The sequence below is a fragment of the Alexandromys fortis genome, unplaced genomic scaffold (genome assembly GCF_014885135.2).
Source record: "Alexandromys fortis isolate MF-2015 unplaced genomic scaffold, M_Fortis_MF-2015_v1.1 scaffold_26, whole genome shotgun sequence".
Classification (NCBI taxonomy): domain Eukaryota; kingdom Metazoa; phylum Chordata; class Mammalia; order Rodentia; family Cricetidae; genus Alexandromys; species Alexandromys fortis.
Window position 1 is genome coordinate 4,748,514 of NW_026067894.1, and position 20,659 is coordinate 4,769,172.

The 20,659-nt window shown below is 49.9% G+C and overlaps 1 long non-coding RNA gene across 1 annotated transcript; it reads left to right on the forward strand.

Annotated features, from left to right (window-relative positions):
• Window positions 1–612: 612 nt before the first annotated feature.
• On the forward strand, window positions 613–12,347 carry LOC126506766 (uncharacterized). The gene is made up of 3 exons (XR_007593328.1): window positions 613–1,938; window positions 7,935–8,050; window positions 11,741–12,347. It is a non-coding gene; the product is annotated as an uncharacterized lncRNA (long non-coding RNA).
• Window positions 12,348–20,659: the final 8,312 nt, after the last annotated feature.

Consider the following 20,659-nt stretch of genomic DNA (forward strand, 5'->3'; position numbering starts at 1 on the left):
ACTTTTTCAGAACCAGGGAGGCCAGGAGTGGAAGAGGAACGTTCTCTAGTTTATCCTCAGTCACCCTCGTTTAGCCATGAGGTTGGCAACTGGCTCTGACCAGATTTCCTGTGGCCACCCGTCTCCAAACTCCACCACAATGATGCCCCTCGGAACAAGGCACCAGTACAGTGGCACCGGGAGCAGATAGGACCTTTAGAGGACATCTCACTGGGAAAGTGTCCCCTTATCCTACCTGTAGGATGAGCCAAGACTGTCCCACCTGACTGTGACCTACTTCTTGCTGCCATTAAAACCTCTGACCCCAGAGTTGGGTCCCCAGTGGCCCCAGAGTATGGCCCTCCCATCCTACCTGCCCACCTGCCAGGCCCTCTTGGTAACGATACCCATTTCCATTCCTTCCCTGCACTGACTGCTGCAGCCCCACCCCCTGGATTTCTTCAGCTTCCAGCTACAGCACTGGGCACATTCCCCGGGCACCGCTCCTGGATTTCTCACAGCCATCCTTCCTCTTACTCCCCTCAGCAGTGTGTGAAGTACAGACTTCATCCATTATGCCAGGAGACTACACAGACCATGGGGGCAGTGCCCAGCCCAGTCCCGGGTATACGCTCCAAATCTGACTCCCAATGTCCAGTGTCACCTCTAGTCCTTGCCAAGACAGCTGAGTCCCCTGGAGTAGGGATGGGGCTACTGTAGAATGGCCTAATGGTCCAGGCTTCTTGCAGCCTCTGCCCACCTTGTGGCCTCCACATTTTACTGGTTTGACTTGGAGCCTCAAACTCACATCTTCCATTATTCTGCGGGGAACAGTACTCCTGTCCATGGCTCCTTGGCCAGCTCTCCTTCCCACCATCTTGCCCAGATCATCTTCTACCCAATGTCTTTTCTTTCAAACTCTCGAAATCAATTTTTTTCCTACCTCAGAGATTTGACTGTTGCTTCTATTCCTTTCCATAAAAAGTGCATTCACCAGTGGATGCCTGGGTGGCTGGAAAGGTGTGCAAGCAAATAGGTTGGTGTGCAAGCGAATAGGTAAGTGTGCAAGTGAATAGGTGGGCGAGAACCATAAGATGGGGGAATCATGGATGGTTAGACAGGTGGGTAAATTAAACAGATATGTGATTGAGGGAGTGGCTAGGTAGGGGGATGCATAGATGGATGGACCTGTGATTCATGGGTAGACAAATAGGAAGGGGTGTATAGATGGATAGATGAGTAGATGAGACAGACGGATGCATGAGGAGATGGAAGGGATGGAAAAGGGGTGGACAGAGGAATGATACATGAGATGGATGGATGGACAGAGGGATAGAAGTGAATGGATGAACAGTTGGATGGAAGGATAGATGGGATGGGGCACAGGTGTGTGGTTAGATGGATGATGGACGATGGATGGAGAAGATGGATGGATGAGGTAGTTAGGTGGATGGACCAGACTGCAGACTGGTGTGTAGGGCGCTGTTTTACAGAAGGAAAAACACAAGATCAGTTCTTCTGAGACTCACAAGCCAAGGGGGATGGAAAGATGGGGGACAGGCTGTTGAGTTCATCGGACTTCTAGGATTATGCCAGAGCAACCCCCATCCCCTGTCCTAACACAAGGGGCCTGAAATAGACCCCTCACTGAGCCCCTGCCCAGGGTCTTGGGTCCTGTGGTTACTGGTGTAGATAGGTAATTACTCAGGCCCACGTGGCTCTCCCCTGATTCCTTCTGTGGCCAAGCCCTCCCTTCCTACAAGTGCTTCACATGTGTCCTCTGTGGAGGACAGTGTCTTCTGTGTCTCTAGTTGTCAGATGCAGAAACTGAAGTTCAGCCCTAGGAAGTAACAGATCTGGGATCAAGTCCCCATCTTCAGGCTTGTCCGTCTCTTGTCTCTGTTTGCCAGAGGAAGAGTCTGCCGTTCAGAGTGGCTCAAACCACAGTGCCTAGCAAAGGTGGGTCGGACTTCAGCTATACCAGATTATGGAGGCGTTGAGTGAGGGGGGATGATCTGCGAATGTGAGAACCTTGAGGGTGAATGGGAAGGAGGTGAAGGGGGACTGGTTGGTAAGGGCTTCTTTGTGGAGTGGGCATTGACAGTACAGAGGGTCTGACAGGGCCAGTGTCCCCCCTTGAGTTCCCGTGGAGAAAAGAAGCACACTCTTCCTCTCTCTCTCTCTCTCTCTCTCTCTCTCTCTCTCTCTCTCTGTGTCTGTTTGTCCCCCCCCCCCGTGTGTATATGTGTGTGGTGAGGGCCAGTGGAGAAGCCTCTGGACCCCAACTTTGAGAAATGCCCTACCCCCTCCCAGGGCCAAGGGGGCAGACATGGCCAGCAGCCTCCCATCAAGTCTGGGCAGGAGTTGTCACTGTGCAGAGCCCACAGGGGTGGGCGGTCCTGTCTGGGCTGTTGCTAGAACCATCCATCTCAGTGAAGGATCACCCAGACGCCTTCATTCCTCCTCCCCCTCCGACCTCCATCAGACACTGTCTCTACAGGCCTGCAGACCACCATGGGCCTCTGAGCTGCACCCCTGCATGGGCACTCTGCCCCAGCCAGCCTCTGCCTCTCGCTCAGACCCTCTCCCTGCCTGGGTTCTGTGCTTCCCTCATCCCCATTCATCCTGAACTCATGGGGTACCTCCAATGGCACTCTGACAATCACGGGCACGGTGGCCTTGTGTACGTGAAGCCTGCTCCAAGGAAGCCTCTCTCTCCTCACCTTGTGGTGTCTGTGGAGAGAGGGCATGACAGTGTGGTCAGTGAGGTGGGGACTTTGTGGGTGATAGGCCGTGGGGCTGTCATCTTGTCACAGGACACGGGAGGGATGAGATGTCTAGAATAGACTTTATAGAGACATTCGTGTGTTTGGAAGGACCAGGCAGAACACCCTCGGGCTGCTACACAGCAGCACCCTACAGACAAGTGGTCACTAGAGGCCAGGAAGGACTGGACACTTCCAGCAGTCCCCAATTCCCAGAGAGCCCTGTGCCCAGCACTCCATCCTGACTCCGGTAGTGACTGTGGACCATGCTCTATGGCTCTTTAACCTGGTGGACTTCTTGAGAGTAGCTTCTCTGTCTGCCAAGCTGCAGGGAGAGAACCAAGGGACACTGGAGGGTGGGGTCATGCCTCCAGCTTCCGGACACTTCTCGTCTCCACCCTCCCACCTCTGCCCTCAGCTTGTGTCCAGAACAGTTGAGAACATGCAGTACATGGTGATAAAGGCCATTCAGTGAGGGGGAAGCCACTGGTTGGGGTGGAGAGAAATGATGGTCAGGTGCAGGGGGCCGGTGCTCAGAACAAAGCGAGTGCCTTGGCATGATGAGGAAGGAAACATGTTCTCTCTCCTCCCCGCCCTGCATGGTTCCCTGGACCCATACACACACACACACACACACACACACACACACACACACACACACAGAGGAAGGGTCTCACTCACTATATAGCCCTGGCTGTCCTGGAACTTGCTATGTTGGACAGACTGGCCTCAAACTCACAGAAATCCATCTACCACTACCTCTTCTACCTCCTGAGTGTTGGCATCAAAGGCATGGGCCACCATGCCTGGCTCTTTTTGTTTTTACAGATTTAGTGTGTGTGTGTGTGTGTGTGTGTGTGTGTGTGTGTGCCCGTGCGCGCACATGTGTTACAACACACTTATGCAGGTAGTTATGGAGACCAGGATAGGGTATCAGATCCCCACCTCGATCTGGAATTACAAGCAGTTGGCAGGTGCTGGGGACCGAACTCAGGTCCTTTAAAAGAGCAACCACTGAACCATCTCTCTAGGCTCACAAGTGGCGAACCTCGGAATCTCTTGTGATGCTGCAGGGACAAGCAAACAGGGGTTTGCATCCCAGCTGCCTGCTGCCCTGCTGGGAACACTTAGAACAGCCTCTGCCCTCCCCAGGCGTGTGTGCCTGTGAAACTCTTGAAATGGTGGTGTGTCTCTGGCCTCTCAGAGTGCTAGCACGCTGGACTTTCGTTCCAGGCTCCACACCTCCGCTGTCTTCTCCAAGGAGGCTCTCAGCCTTCCTCAGCCGTGGGAAGCTGAATCCTGCTCACCTGGTTTAGCAGCTCCAGATCAGCACCCCTCTCCCCTGGCTCCACTCCAGCTGCAGGCTTTTAGCCTGGCCACCCTTTCTGTTGCTGCCTGGCTATTTTGGGGCCTCAGTAGGCACCTTTCAGATGGGAGGTCTCAGGAGAAGGAACCAAAACCATTTATTTCCCTGGCTTCCAGAAAGCCCCTCAGGATGTGGTTGTATTGGAGGTCAGCTGCCCACTGTTAGAGTCCTTATGCTGAAGGCAAGACACACTCCTGAATCATGCCACCTTGCCCGTCCCCCGGGGGCCTGATCTTTGTTATATTTACTGTCTATGACATCTGATAACCCTGTGTCCTATAACCCAGCAAGGGTGGAGGATTCCTTGTCCCTTGACTGCATCCTCAGGGGCCAGCAAGCACCTTGCTTTGTACCTCAGGCTAACCGGACTGAGCAAAAGAGTAAGGGGACACTGAGGCCAGGCCAGACTGAAGGGATGGAGGAGGGGACTTCAGCTCCTGGCTGATGCTAAAGGAAGGAGCTGTTTCTTGTGGCCTCCTTGTCCACAGGCCTGTGAGCAGGCATGAAGATGGAGGAGCCTGGTGAGAGTTGTGCCCCAACTCCCAGGTAGAAAAGACACGTGGCAGGCAGAGGTCCTCCCTGACTATCAGATCACAGGTACCCCAATTCCACCCCACACTTCATTTTGTCATCTCCAACATACCAAGTCTGAAGTCCCCCACTCAGCAAGCCTCAAAGGCGCTTGGACCCCTCCTGGATCCCCAGCTGTGCACACAGTAGGTTCTTTACTGGATTAGCGACCACGGTTTCTGAATCCTCTCTGTTAACCTTCGCAGCCACCCTTAAAGTCAGGTAACATCTGTCCCATCTCACAGTTGAAGACCCTGACGTTTGAAGAGGTAGGAAACCTGTTTCCTCACTAGGTGAGGGAGCCATCTGCAGCCTGCCCCTCTTGACAGCAAGCCTGGCTGCGTGTGTTAGCTTCTGCAGTCCTTGCCTTGTCCAGGAGAGCTCGTTCCTGTGTGATACATCCACGTGAATGGCCATTCCACTGAGTGCCTGAGGGAAGGGGTTTCCGGGAAGAAGGTGGACTGCTCGGTCCTTGGCCACCTTGGCTTAGATGCCTGCTTTCCTTAGAAGGATGTCACTGTTCACCTGGTGCCGATGGTGACTTTATGTGGCACTTTTCTCCTTTGTCACATCCCACTTCCCAGATGAAGAAACCGAGGCCCAGAGTAAGAAGCAGCCGATCCACTTACAGCCTCAGAGACCAAGCAGGAGCCAGGTTGGAGGCTTTGGGCTTGGTTGGGACTTGGTGGATTTCTGGGACCACCTGTCCCTGCTACCCAAGCTCTGGCCCCTGGGCCTGGCTGGGAATGTTCTTGGGGAGGCCGCTGCCTGTGTCAAGGCCGTGCGTAAGTGTTTTATTGTTTGCCCGTGGAGGTGTGAATGAAGTAACCGGCCTTCTCCAGCACTCCATCCGTCTCGGGCTGACAGGCGCACTCTGAGCTGGAGCTGCTCTGTAAACGCTGTCACCCTGCCATCCCAAGCAGGCAGCTTCCTCCGGGAAACCGTAATCGGGGCCTCCCGCACCCGCAGCTGGCCCTGTCCACAGTTCATAAATCACCGCGGCCTTCCCGGAAAGCTGAGGGAGACAAAGAGGGTGATGGGGACAGACGGGGCTGGTGAAGAAGGGATGAGGACCCAGGACAGGCAGGTGAGGAGAGAGAGAGATGATACAACTGGTCAGACAGACCAACAGACGGGGAGAAAGAAAGCTGAGAGCAGAAAAGGCTGAGAAAGGCCGAGAGAGGAGTGGTCAGGTGTTCGAGAAGGGCAAAGATGGAAACCAGTGAGACTCACTAAACACCTGGCAGAGGGTGCAGCAGATAAGGCAAGGAGGAGGGAGGCCCGGGAGGACAAAGGGACAACAGGGGAGAGGAGCAGGGTGGCAAGAGGAAGAGACACAGGTGACAGAACCAGGCCAACATGGACAAGCATGGTTCCCAGGTCCTCACTTCCCAACTAGAATCCCGATAGAGTTCCCAGCCAAGAGGAGCAGAGGCCATAGCCTCCCTGCCTCCGCCCTCACAGACCTCCACTCCAGTTTACCCTGGGAGGACACAGTGATCCTTAGAGGGCAGGAGACACCCACGGCCACCATGGGACACCTGAGCCTGGGAGCCATCAGTGTGCTGTGCGCACCCTCACGCCTCCTTCTGTATGAACACGTGTGCACCTGCAGGGGAGCACTGGGCTGGACCTAGAGATGAAGCCACCTCTGAGCCCATTGGCCTCGCTGCCACAGAGCCAGCAAGGCCTAAGTCATTGAAGCCAGTGTGTGTGTGTGGTGTGTGGTTGTCTCTCTATGTGTGTGTATGTGGTGTGTCTCTCTGTGCATGTGTGTGTATGTGTGTGGTGTATCTCTCTGCGTGTGTGTACGTGTGCAGTGTGTCTCTCTGCATGTGTGTGTATGTGTGTGGTGAGTCTCTCTCTGTGTGTATGTGTGTGGTGGGTCTCTCTGTGTATACGTCCGTGTCCATATGTGTGGCATGTGTGACTCTGTGTGTGTGTCCATGTCTGTGTATATGTGAAAAATGTGTATATATGTGTGTGTGTGTGTGGTATCTCTCTGTGCGTGTGCATGTGTGTGTGATGTGTCTCACTGTGCAAGTGTTTATGCATGTGTGTGTCTGGCATGTGTGTGCATACGTGTATGTGTGTGTGTGCGTGCATGAGTGTGTGCAGGACAGAGGGCCTCTATTGAACCCTACTTTATTCTGAACTTTATTATGAATGCAGAACTAACCTTCTTCAGCTATTCTGGCCGGCGCTGACCTCCAGAGCTCCTCCCTGATCCTGGGATTATAGGCACATTCTGCCAAACTTGGATTTCTACACGGCTGCTGGGGATTAAACTCAGGTCTTCCAGCCACCACTAGAGACGCATCACTGACAGAGCCGTCTCCCCGGCCCCTGATTTTTATTTCTTTTAATCGTTCTCTTACCAAGTCCTGTCACTCTGGGCTTGCCAACTCCACATCGAGCATGAACAGATGCCACAGAGAAGGGGACCTCTGAGCAAAGACTTGGAGGAAGGTGAGGGGACAGAAAACCATGGGCACCGGGAATGTCGTGTGCAAAGGCCCTGGGGCAGGACTGTGCTTATAGACCAGGAGGAAGACAGTGGCTGGAGCACAGTGTGGAATGGAAGGAAGGAGGTGGGGTCAGAGAAGTGGGGGGGACCAGGTCACACAGGGTCTGTTGGGGCCATCCAAATGACTTGGGTTTTTCATATGAAGGACAGAGATCATTGGAAATGAGGACTACCTAGCAGGACCTGTCGTCCAGGCTCCTTTGGCTGCTGACTGGAGGTTGGGCTGGAGGGGTGGAACAGAAGAGTCTGGAGGTGGTACAGGGCCAGGTAGGGAGAGAGGGAGTGGCCCAGAGCCTGCATCTACAGCCCCATCACACAGAGAGGCCTGGGAACGGAGGCAAGTGCAGTTACGACAGGAAGATGAGAGAGGACAGAGGTCGGCCCATGGAAGCCTGAGCTGAGGGTGGTGAGCCTGGGAAACTCTGTGTGTGAGTGTGTGTGTGTGTGTGTGTGTTGTACTATATGGATGTGTGTGTCCATGGGTACATGTGTGGAAGCCAATCAGTCATCTGGTGTAGTTTTTCACTCTCTATCACTTTGCCTTGAGATAAGCCCAGTCTCTCTGACTGACTGGGAAGCTCGCTGGTTCTAGGCGACCAAGCTGGCGGGATCCATCTGTCTCTTTCCCCCAGTGCCAGTGTCACGAGCACTCACGGATACACGTGGGTGCAGGGGATTGGAAGTGGGATCCTCAGGCTTTTGAACAAGTGTTCTTCCCACTGAGCAGCTGCCCAGCCCTAAGGCCACTGGAATTGACAGGAGCATCAAAGGCCCTGGGGCCCCCGGACAACTCGGCTGGGACGTGAGTTCAGAAAGCACTAGCGAGGAGCCTGACGCCAGCAGGTGGGTGATTCTGTGTGGTAAGGGGGTTTGTGATGGACTACCAAAGTGAGGGGAGGAAACATGCCTGTGATGACACTGCTCAGGAGGTGGAGGCGAGGGCATAGCAAGCTCAAGCCAGAATGAACTGAATATCAAGACCCTGCCTTAAAAATGGGGAGACACAGGACTGGGAGAAGATTTTATAAAGTAACCGTTAGACAGACTCCCCACTATTGTCGCATTCTCTCCTGCCAGCCCCTTCTGTGACCACAGTCCATTATCAGAAGTAAGTCCAGGGTCTGGGGACAGCATTGTTACTGTGTCTCAGGCTCCCTCAGATTCCCACAGGTTGTCTCCAAGTGTACTGTTCAGGACCCTGTCTAATCCAGGGTGCCACGTTTCAGTAAGAACATGTGACTTTCAAGAACATGTGACTTTCATGTTATATTGTTAAAATAGAGGGTGTTGCCGCCTGAGAGTCTGTCAGCAGGACTGAAAAGCAAGAACAAGGATGGGACAGTCACCCTGATAAGTGAAGACCCTGTAGGTGCGGTTTTTCCTTGGAACCACTGGCTCCCCAACAGTAGACATGGAGGCTTATTATTAATTGTAAATGCTCCACCAACAGCTTAGTCGTGTTACTAACTAGCTCTTACAACTTAAATTAACCTATATGTCTTATCTACACTCTCCCATGTTCATCTCCTGCTTCCTCTGTGTCTAACTGGTGGCCCCACCATTGTTCTTCCCAGCATTCTTTTAGTCTGGATCTCCCACCTAACCTCTTCCTGCATAGTTTTTGACCAGTTGGTTCGTAATTAAACCAATGAGAGTAATGTGTATTCACAGTGTACAAAAGGATTATTCCACAGCATTCCCCCCCTTTTTGTCTAATTAAAAAGGAAAGTTTTAACTTTAACATAGTAAAACTACATGTAACAAAAGCAGTTACCAAGTAATAATCACAATTAAAATATCCAGTCCATTTGTATTTGGAAAAATTAGAGAAAATACTCAATCTATCTTTTCTTTATATGTCTAATGTTTTATACATAATTACCTTTTATCATAACTAAGGGAAACTTTAAGTCTAATTATTTAGTCTTTAACTCCATCAAAGACGGGTTTAATGTTACCTAACAACAGGGGCATCTGTCTGCCTGGACAGTCATCCAAAGTTCTTCTGTAATGTTGGGGTATCTATCTTTGGCATACAGGCTTAATATATCTTATAGACTTTTCTGTGAAGCAGGTGTTTTGAAGGACTGTCTGTCTTGGCAAAGTTCAGCAGTTGCTTTCCTTTGCATCCTGCTTGTCCTGTTTGGACAGTATACTGTCAGCAGTTGAGGCAAGGACAGCTTTTTTGCCCAGTGGCTAGCTTTTGCCACAAAGAAAGTAAAATCTATTCAGAAGTTCTTCAATGCCTACCATCTTCTCTGAAGAAGATTGGTGCTGTCAGGAGCAGACGTGTCTCACAGTTATGAAAAGTTTCAGGTTATTAAAGCATTTTTAACGTTACATTCTGTAGGTCTTTGAAGTGTTTGAAGACCATCTATCTATTTAAATATGTCTGCTTAGCCTTGCAAGTTAAATTATTAAAGTACTAAACCTGTATTTTTTAATTATACACTATATTTTTAAATGAGCTGCATAAGCACAATTCCCTAAACAAGAGTAGATACATATATAAACAGCAGAACAAAAATAACTTCAACCTTGTATCAATAAACCAAAATCTATACCAATATAAACTATTTTGAGATTAATAGTTGTTTTTAGATTAAAATAGATTCAATAATCTATCCTTTTATCTCACCATTTCTATATTATATCTCTCTTTTTTTATTTAGAAAGAGATCTTTGAATTTAACTCTTTTGTTTAGCTTTTCTCTTGTCTATGACCAATAATAATTCCCCTTAAATTATAACAAACATCCATAACCCATATTTTGGGAATGTAGGTGTTGTTTTCTCTAGACTGCTTCAAGTTGTGCTGACATCTCTGGAGGATGCTTGAGAAAATCAGTATAACAGTTAAGTCTTGGCTGGAGTAGTATAAGAGGCTCAACCATCTCAGCCAGCAGCCTTGAAGCTATTTTGGATGCAGAACTCTGAGGAAACTGCAACAGAGGTGCTCTGAGAGACTGGATCACCTGGGCCATCTGTTTTTATTAATATCAAGTCCCCCTGTCCTGAAAATACATAAACTTTCAAAAGTAACATATGGATCTACATTAATACAAGTAAAGACTGTGCTGTAAACAAGTCAACTAAAGATGATTTGGGGCTTTATGTTTGAGCTGCTGAAATATACATTACCTACCTAGCTATTGGCCAGTTGGCTCTTTGTTAAGCCAATGAGAGCAGTGTATATTCACAGTGTATAAATGGATTATTCCACAGCAGAGACCAGGGTCAACCCATACCTCTGTGTCTGTCCTCTGTTCGGAACCTGTGATTGGCTGGATAGAGAGGGGGAGCCATGACTCTTTTATTTATATATATATGTGTGTGTGTGTGTGTGTATGTATATATAATGTATATATATATATACATACACACACACACACACACAGAGGTCTCAAAAATGAACATGTTGCTCTTGCAGAGATCTGGGTTTGGCTCCCAGTATTTACTCGGCGACTCAAAACCATCCATATCATAACTCCAGTTCCAGAGGATCTGGGGGTACTCTTCTGACCTCCTCGGGCACCAGGCAAATGCATGTTGCATATACATTAAGCAGGCAAAACAGTCATAAAATGAAACAAATAAATCTTGAAAAACGAACGAATGCACAGATGACGAATGAATACGTGCACCCCCTTCTGTGTACGGACTAAAGACAGCACCACGATACAAGGTGTAGAGGTTAAGTTTCACTCCCTGTCCCCCACACCAAGCTCGTGAACACAGTCATGAATGGGCACACACAGACCTGTGAGCACACAGTGGACACCCAGGTCTGCGAGCACGTAGTCACGTGACTGGCCTGTTGGTACCCTCCTCTCCTGTGCTCTGAGAAATAGGACTTTTTCTTCTAGCACAGATCTCAAGCCTAAACCTCACTGGGGCAAATGGGTTCAAGCATGGCCCACAGTTAGACTTTAGGGCTGCAATTTTCAGTCCATAGGTCTCAACCCCCAAAGAGCATTGTAAAATACAGATATTTACATTATGATTCATAACAGTAGCAAAATTACAGTTATAAAGTGGCAACAGAAATAATTTTATGGTTGGGGGCCACCACAGCATGAGAACTATATTAAAGGGTCACGGCATTAGGAAGGTTGAGAGGCACTGCTTTAGGGGGAACTGGGGACAGACACTGTATTCCAGAGTCCCCACAATCCCCAGGGCCTGCACCACATGTACAGTGTAAACATCGCTCTGTTCTCGCTGCAGGGATCTGCAGGAATAGCCCGGGAAGGGGTCAACCTCTGCCATCCACCTTATTTTTAGAGAGACTTCTTAATTGGCCCGGAACTAACCAGTAGACCAGGCTTGGCTGTTCAGTGAGCCTCTGGGACCCATTTCTCTCCACTCCCTGGTGTCAGGATTCCGAGAGCACCACTATTTGGTTTGTCTTCTCTGTGGTTTTTTTCTTGTTTTATTTTTTTTACGTGGGTCCTAGGGGATTGAACTCGGGTCCTCATTCTTGCAAGGTCAACACTCTACCAACTGAGCAACACCCAGGCTCTCCCTTTCCAGGTTTCTTGAGTAAAGCAACTCTGCTCTGGAGGGAATTCCCAGTGCTGAGCATGACGGATCCCGTGTGTGGCGCCCCTTGGCTAGTCAGGACTTGAGATGAGACAAATGTAAAAGATTCTTAAATTGCTATGAAACCCCAGAGGTTCACCTGAAGAAGAGGAAGCACACAGAAATGGGGTTGCTTAAGTGATAAAAAAGCAAAACCCTCTTTAAAGAAGAAAACAGAGGAGTCACGCTATTCTGTGTTTGCAGAGTGTGGACGGCGCCTTCACCCCCCTCGCCATGCCTCAATGAAGGGTGGACTATTGAGGGGGGACCTAAAAGCAAGCCATTTATTCACTTAACCAGCACTCCTGGACACGGAGAGAAGAGGCAACTGGGGTGCGCCTTGGGAGGTAGAGATGGCAACACAGCCATCCTGCCTTTACGAGCTGCTGGTCAGGCAAGATGAGGCTCTTGTCAACCCCAGAGTGGCCCTGCTGAGGGGAACTCAGAGCCCATGAGTCAGCGGCCGTGTTTCTAAGAACAATAGTGCTCTTTTGATAAACATTTGTTCAACCAGCAAACTTCTGGACATTCAACAAACATTAAACATTTGTTTGCCCGACAGTGTTGATTCAGCTCGCGCCCTGTGCACCGAGATTTCAGACGTGTTAGGGACAGAACACCACGTGGCAGGCAGCCAGGCCTGTCCTCTGCAAAGGTCTAAAGGTGACAGAATGTCTTCTGTTGTCCCTTTTCATTGGTCTTAGCCTCTCACATTCAAGGGGGGTCACTCCCAAACTCCTCCTTTATTGACAAAATCCTTCTCATTATAGCTGGGGTTTTGTGTCCTTGACCAAAATGACCACCCTGATGTATAGCAAAGAATTCTATAAGAATTATGGGAAATCTTTTCCAAGTGTCCCAACCCCTGAGTGGCAATTTCACTTCTAGGAATTTAATCTAAGTAGTTCATCATAGGCAGAGATGAGGGTTAGCCTCAAGGGTTGTTGGTTAGTAGAAAAATGATCTCTTCTGCTTGGACAGGACACAGGTGCCTCAGACAGCAGTGGGGAGATCAGGCAAGAACATTCCCAAGGTACTAAGGATAAACACGGGTAGATCTGTTTTCACTGGACAATCCTAGTTTTGAAGAAATATTCAGGTACATAGAAGTGAGGTGTCTCTCAACAGAAGTGTTACACGTGGTTTTGTGGCATTTTTTTTCTGTTCTTTTAAAAAAGTTTACATTTAATGTCTGAGTCCATGGGTGGGTCTGCACACCACAGCACTTGTGTCTAGGTCAGGGGACACTTTGTGGAACTGGTCTCTTTCCTTCTACTTTATGGATCCTGGAGGATTGAACCCGGATCGCTGGGCTTGTCGGCAAGCACCTTTACCCACTGGCAGTGGTTAGTTCATCAAATTACCCACCCAGAATCACCTGGAAAGTTAGTCCCAGTGAGGTATTATCTAGACCATAGTGGCTTGTGGACACATCTGTGGGAGAATATCCTGGTCAGTTCTCTTCTTTAATGTGGGAAGATCCAGCCGGAAAGTGGATGGCGTCCACGCCCTGGTTTGGGTCCCTGGACTGTATAAGAGTAGAGAAAGCCAGCTTCATCAGGGACATGTGTGCACGCACTTCTCTCTGCTTTTGATGGCGTGTGAGAGGCTGCTTCAAGTTCTCACCTTGACTTCCTGCCAGTGTTGGACTGCAACCCGGAGCTGTAAGCTGAATGAAACCTTTCTCCCCTGCATAGCTTTTACACAGAAAATGAGAGTAGAGAACACGCCAAGCCAACTCACAGCCCCTCCTTTTTTTTATTAGTTATTTTGTTTGTTTGCTTTTTGTTTTTTTAAGACAGGCTTTCACCACGTAGTTAAAGCTAGATTTGAGTTCGCCCTCCACATGCCTGCATGCTTGGAGTCTGGAATTCTAGGGATAAGCTACTAGGATCTCTCTCTCTCTCTCTCTCTCTCTCTCTCTCTCTCTCTCTCTCTCTCTTTCTCCAAGGAAGGTTTAAAGGGTATCCCAGGCTAGCCTTGAAATCTTGAAATCTCTGAGTAGCCAAGAATGACCTTGAACTCCTGGCCCTCCTGCCTCCACCTCTGGCGTGCTGGGATTGCAGGTGTGTGTCACCGTGCCTGGTTTATATGGTGCTGGGGATTGGACCCAGGACTTCATGCAAACACTCTACCAATGGAACTCCATCCCTAGCCCCTCTCTCCTGGTTCTCTAAGTTTTGGACATACATATGGGCTAGGGTTAAAATGAGACACCCTGAAGTGTGACCCTCCCATGAAATCCCATGGAGCGGCAGTTTTAACAAGTTCCCTGGCGTTTATTACACGGCACTCAGCAACTTCATTTGGATTATAGGCACGACACCATTTCCAGAAATTCACCAAGGAAAATGTGGAACTATCCCTATCCCGGGGATCAGATCTGAAGATGGAACCCCAGGGCTTCATACTCCTGGGCCTCACACTTGCATCCCTGAGTCTGCAAACCGACTGATATATGCACGGATGTGTTTCCTGGGGTAGAACACGCACGCTGCTGGCAGGTGGGGCAGTCATCACAAGCCCAGGGAAGAGAATGATTTTAGCTGTCACGCTGTTCTGTTCTGTTTGGCACACATCCCCACAGAAATGCCACTTTGGGACAGTTCTCTCTTGAGACAGGATCTCTGTGTGTAACCCAAGCTGGCCTTGAACTTGCAATTCTCTTGCCTCAACCTGCTTAATGCTAGGATTACAGGTGTGTGCCACCATGAGTGGCTTCACAGCTGGTTCTGAAGGTTGCTTGGGTCATTCCCAAGAGACTCATATTCCCAGCTCTCCTCCCCAAATGCACCTCCTCCTCTCCACCCCAACACCCATCCGCACAAACAGAGGACAAGCAGAAACAGTGTTGGCAGCAGAGTCGGCTTTCCCTCTGTGAAGAGAGAACTGGACAAAAGGGTTAAAATATACCATGGTGTCTCCAGGGAGTCTTCAGATTCTGCCAGGAGCTCCATCAGGGGACACAAGCAAGCCTTTGGGCACATAAGCACGGCTGTGAGCATGCACATGCATGAGTGCTCTTGGGAAGAACACGTGACTCCACACGCCAGAGCACTGTGATCGCATGACCCAGCCCAGCCTGCTACTCAGTGTCATGATATTGAGCAAGCCATGGCCCCTGGAGCCCCTGCATCTTTCATCTTTGTAGGCGAGGGAAGGCTGAGGTAGGACACTATGGTATGTCTTTACACAATCCCAAACTGGGTGTCCAAAGACGCCCCTCCCCCCACATCATGTTAACTTCTACACTCTTGCCCTTCAGGGATCCTAATGGGATCCCAAAACTCACATAGTCAAACACAAGAGCCATTACTGTCCCGAAGTGGTGATTCTGTGAGGACATGTGGCTTCAGCCTATCTAGGAAAGGAGCCAAGCCCTGGTTACTCAGCCAACTCTGGAGCCCCAGAAAAGGGGAGCCCACAGACTCAGGGACTCTCACTACGGCCCACCGCCCAGCGAGGGGCAGGCAGACCAGGGTCCTACCTCAGGGCAGCCAGGCAGGGATTTATGGGCTCCTGCTGGACACGTTAAAGATCACATTAAGTACAATAAATGTAGATCACGCTCGTACATAAGCGGAGATTTATCCCCCAATCCTTCCCACAGGGGCCAGCCTCATAAATCCGCCCACGCCTGTCTCTTGGCCTAGGGGGGGAAGGGAGCAAGCAGGGAGGCAGTAGAGGGTGGATCCAGGTACAAGAAGATTGGAGCCCAGAGGGGCTGCCACAGCACCAGTTCTCTCCCTAGCTCACGCTCCTTTGAGATGCCACGCCCTCTCCTGGTCCCGCCCCTCCTGTCCGTGTCTACTCTCCGTTGCAGACATTAAAACAAAATAACGACTGTAGGAAAGTGTCTGCAGCTTCAAAGCGGGACGCTCAGCTATAGTTGACTGTCTTTGTCCCCACCCCCACCTCGAGGGAGGCCCGTGTGAAGAGAATGCAGATTTCTAGAGCCATAAATTAAGGGGTGATCAGTCACGTTGTGATCTTTCTTCAAAGGGTTCTTTAAAAGGCTCCTCCATTGAAGTGTTTATAGCACAGTGAGTTCCAGACGGAGAGGCTGTGTGTGTGTGTGGGGGGGGGGGGTGCTGTCAGGGGAACGGCCAGGGAACAACAGAGAAGATTCTGGGAGAAACTGGGAAGGCCCTCCCACAGGAGGGACATCCTCAACAGGACGATGGACGGGAAGGACATCTCCAGATGGCAGGGATTCAGTGGCGGGTTGCCCAGCACCTGTTTGGTGTTGCATCTGGTCCCTAGTTCTGGGGAAGTGACTAGAGCAGGACCCTCTACTCCTCCCGGGGTCCCTTGTGGACAGAGTATTGGGAAGGTCCGGGTAGGGAGCCAGGAGGTGACAGGATCAGAGCCACACTGGTTCTGGGATGCCAGGATGAGGTTCAGAGGACTTCCGGGTGTGTCCATCTCCAAATGTCAGGGACGGCCTGCAGGAAGGACAGCAAGGGAGATGAATCTGTGACAGAGGGTTTCTTTCTGGGTTTTTTTTTCCCCCAGAAGAAAAACAGCAATGCCGTTCCTGCTTTCCCGGAACTCTGAAGTATGGCTTGTGCTGGATTAATTAACCTTAAGTTTCCCCCCCTGTTTCTGGGATCAAGTCGTTTTAGCCACTCAGCACCTTGGCCCACAGGCAGCAACCCGACAGTGAGGGTGAGCTCACAGGGCAGCAGCTGGGAGCTCAGTGGAGTCTCTTCAGAAGGTGGAGACAGATCTGCGGGAGCCCGGACTCTCGCCCTCTGCAGCCACCACACAGCCTACCCCGTTTCTATCTCTCCTGGCCTCCAGTCTCTGCTCCAGCTGCTGTTGTCTCCTCTGCCCAGCAAACTCCTATTCACCTTACAAAACCCAACCCTGTCCATCACTGCTCATCTTATAGCATGAATTTGCTGTCTGCTGTCCTTGGATCACACACTCCCCAAGGACAAGGACTACATTTTGTTGGCTCAGTTCTTTGAGCCAGTCCCAGTGACTGGCATAGATAGCCCCAGAATGGAATGCTTTGTATTTGTGCCTTTTTGTCTTCTCATAGTGCTTACTTACATGCTGTCTCTGACTTCACCCAACCGAAGCCTTAAAATGGGGGTTACACTCTGGGACTTTGGGTCTGTGGCCTTGGCTCCCATGTCATGCAGAGCTATAGTGGAATAAATTTGTCTTGTTTATCTTTGTCTTTTGGTCTAGGGACAAGGACCAACTCCCTTGCAATAAGCAGAAAAGGGAGCCACTCCTTTGTCCGCCTCTAAATTATTAGGTTTCAGGTACCAGGCACCTAGTATGTCATGTACGTATCATCTTGTTTTACCCCACAGTGACCCTACAAGGAAGAGTTTTGCTTTTTTCTTTCTGAAGTGTTTTTGTTGCTATTGTTAAATATACCGGACTTTTTTTTTTTTTAGCACAAATACTTTAATTTTAATTGACATTTCATTTACGGCGCACAGTGTGATTTTCCACATATGCATACAGAGTATGACAATCACATCGTGACCACTGATACACCTGCCCACCGCTCACACACTGGGCATCCCTTTGCTGCCATTTCAGTTCTGTGTGCCACCCTTCATCACAGATGCCTAAGGAGGCCAGAGAAGCGCCTTGGAGTCCCTGGACCCAAGGTGTCATGAGCCTCCCAATGGGAACCCAATGGAAACCGTCTGCTCAGTCCCTGACTTCAGTCCCGTCTAGTGGAGCTCAGTGGTGAGGTCAGGCAGGTCCCGGGCTGTGCTGCCATTGCCCAAACAAGAAAGTGTTACATGAGGCACCGGTTATCTTGATTATTGAGGTTTGGGTGCCTCTTTATGCCTGAGACAAGTGTCTCCCAGGCTACACACACTTACACAAATAAAGAAAATAGGAAAAAAAATCATAAAATTCATTTTTAAATGGCATTTCTTTTGGACTAGTGAAGTTCCAGCTCTTGTGGTGTGCCTGAAAATGTCCCTCGGTGTGGACAAAGCTGCGGTCCACAAGGACGTTCTGGTCAGATGTTTATCACGTGATAACTCCGCAATCACCTGTCTGCCAGCAGCGGGAGATGGGCGTTTTCGGGCCCTGCTTATGCCCCAGATGACACAGAACACAGCTGTTTTGAATCACGTCTCTTCCAGAAAGCATATTTGAAGACTAGTTCATGACATGGGAAAATACTCGTGGTGCCTTTTGTGGAAATGCAAGATAAATGAGTATTCTGTCGTACTGCGTGTTTGAAAATACTTTTGTTTTGAAAAGATATTAACATTTGAAGCTATTCATGGTGGCCTTTCCCGAGTGATGGGATAGTGAGTATATATATATTTTTAATCTTCTCTTGCTGTTTCTGGTTTGAGTTTCTTTCTACTTTCTGTTCCAGGGAGTTTGGTTTATAACGATAAAGATATTAAAGATAACCTGCTTAAGTTGCTTCTCTAAGGCATCTGTGCTTCAGACAGACTGAGGGGGACAGAGAACAGAGAATGTGGGCCTTAATTCCTCATCACATGTCCAGGGGCCTGGTGCATAGTAGGAGCTCAGGAAACATCTGTGAAGTCATGGCTTATGAAAATGGCCCACTCTTGTCAATCAATACTCTCTTGGCTAGATACAGCACTTGAATCATTGCTGATGGCAGTTGTGATGGTGGGAACACCAGCTTCAGGCTGCTGTCTGTTACCCCTGCCTGAACCCCTGGTGTTAGCAGGGGACAGGTCTGTCAGCTCTTGGGAGGCCTGTTCCCAGCTCTGCCTGAAACTATGGCTGGGGAGAGATAGACACCAAAGGGACAGGTCTGGACTCAGGTTCCCAACAAGCTGCCCTCTTTGCCTGCCTGCTATCTATAGCTGGCACAGTTAGAGCTTCAATGTCCCCAAATACAGCAACTTTAAAAAAAAAAATCCCGTTTGTATCCTCTACGGTTTTAGGCTGCATAAAACTTGTAGCATGTAGTAACATAACATGTTAAAGGTTCAGAACTTGAGAGTCTGAAGGTCACAGAGCAACAAGACTTTTTAAAGACAGGATCGGTAGCCCAGGCTGGCCCCAGACTCACTACATAGTTGTGGATGACCTTGAATTCCTCCTGCCTCCACCTCCAAAGTTCTGGAATTATCTAGTCTATTCGACCCTGGGGATAGAATACAAGGCTGTGTGTGTGCTGGGCAGGCACTCTACCAACCAAGCTACAGCCTCACCCCAAAGCATCAATCCTAAAATGCTTGGCACAAAGCCTGGCTGTGGCAGGACATACCTGTAAACCTAGCACCATGGATACTGAGGCAGGAGGATTGCTTGGAGTCTGGGTTACAGAGTGAGAGCCTATTCAAAAGAAGGAAGCTTAGGGGGTAAAGTTGAAGCAGGAGGAGGAAAATAGAGGTGGGGGTGAAGAAAGAGAAGGGGGAGGAAACACCATCTAATCACAAGCAGGCCGTCAAGTTTCTAAGGTGACCAGAGGCCTGCGCCTGGGGACCCTTTGTGGGGACACACCCTTAAACCAGCACCACCATAGCAATGGCCAGCTATGAGAGCCATGTCATCTGAGGACACCTTCCTGAGCCAGGCCTTCTACTGACGACTTCTCTCACAGGGCTGGGGAGAACAAAGCCGAAAAGTCAGCAATTGTAACTGCTCCATTGCACAGGCGAGGAAACTGAGACCCCAAACATTTCTACACGGAAAGAACACAGCACAGCCAGACAGCAGAACAGAGAGTTTAACCAGAAGCTCTGTCCCCATCTCTGACCACTTTTCCATTGCCCAAGGGTCTCCCACAGAACATGGGATCTACCGATGACCCAACCCAACGAAAGAACTTCTTGAGCAAAGTGTTTTGGGAAATGTTGCGACACTTTTTCTGCTTCTGGGAAAGACGCAGGATTTCATTAATTGAGCAAAGGCTCTGAGCTCTTTGTGAGGAAGCTGCAATGGTTTTGTTTCGTCAAGAGTTTGTCTGTGCTTACCCAGCCACATATTGTCTCTTCTCATCCCACGACAGTCACACCTCTGAGGCCACACGATGGGACTCACTTACTGCATCCCAGGTATCACACCCACAAAGACAGTAGTTGAAGCCCAGGTGATCTGAAGGAGGTGTCTTGGCCAGTTCTCCAGAGCAGAAAGGGGAGAGGTCCAGAGTTCACGGTGTGATGGTTAATGCTGCCAGCTTGGTAGGATATAGTATCGCCAAGGAGACAAGTCCCTGGGCATGTCTGTGATGGATTATTTAGACTGGGTTAACTGAGTCGGGAAGACCCACTCTAAATGTGGGTGCCATCCCTGGACTGCATAGAAAGGAAAAAGCAGACCAGGAACCAGCATTCACCTCGCTCTAATAGAGGGAGCAGCCGCCTCACGCTCTCGCCATTATGTTTTCCCCTTAGTGATGGACTGTGTCCCCTCAAACTGTGAGCCAGAAGAGACCATTAAGTTGCTCTGTTGGGGATTTTGTCCAAACAGTGAGGAAAGTAGTTTTGACATCATGGTCCTAGCTTCTTCTCAGAGAGCTTCCCGAGTAGAAAAGGAAGCTGTGGGGCGGTAGAGTGAGCTCTGTGACAGATTACGTCTCAACGTCTCAGTGTGGGACACTTCACAGAAATGTGAGCTGTGGGAACAGGCAGAGCTCCCAAGGTGCAACTTCTTCCTTCAGCCAAAGGAGCACGGACCATCTCTCACGGGCTTCCCCATGTCTTGTCCCACGTAGATCCAGTGGAGCTATCAGCTACGATGCCTCCACCTGCATCGAATCCACCCCTCTGTACCATGTGGGTAGGCAGCCGAACCAGACCACCCAACAGATTCCTGCCCAGCGGGCAGATCCCTGGCTCAGCAGCAGGGAGGGTGGACACAGGCTTGGCAGAATGTCCTCCATTAGTGGAGAAGAGC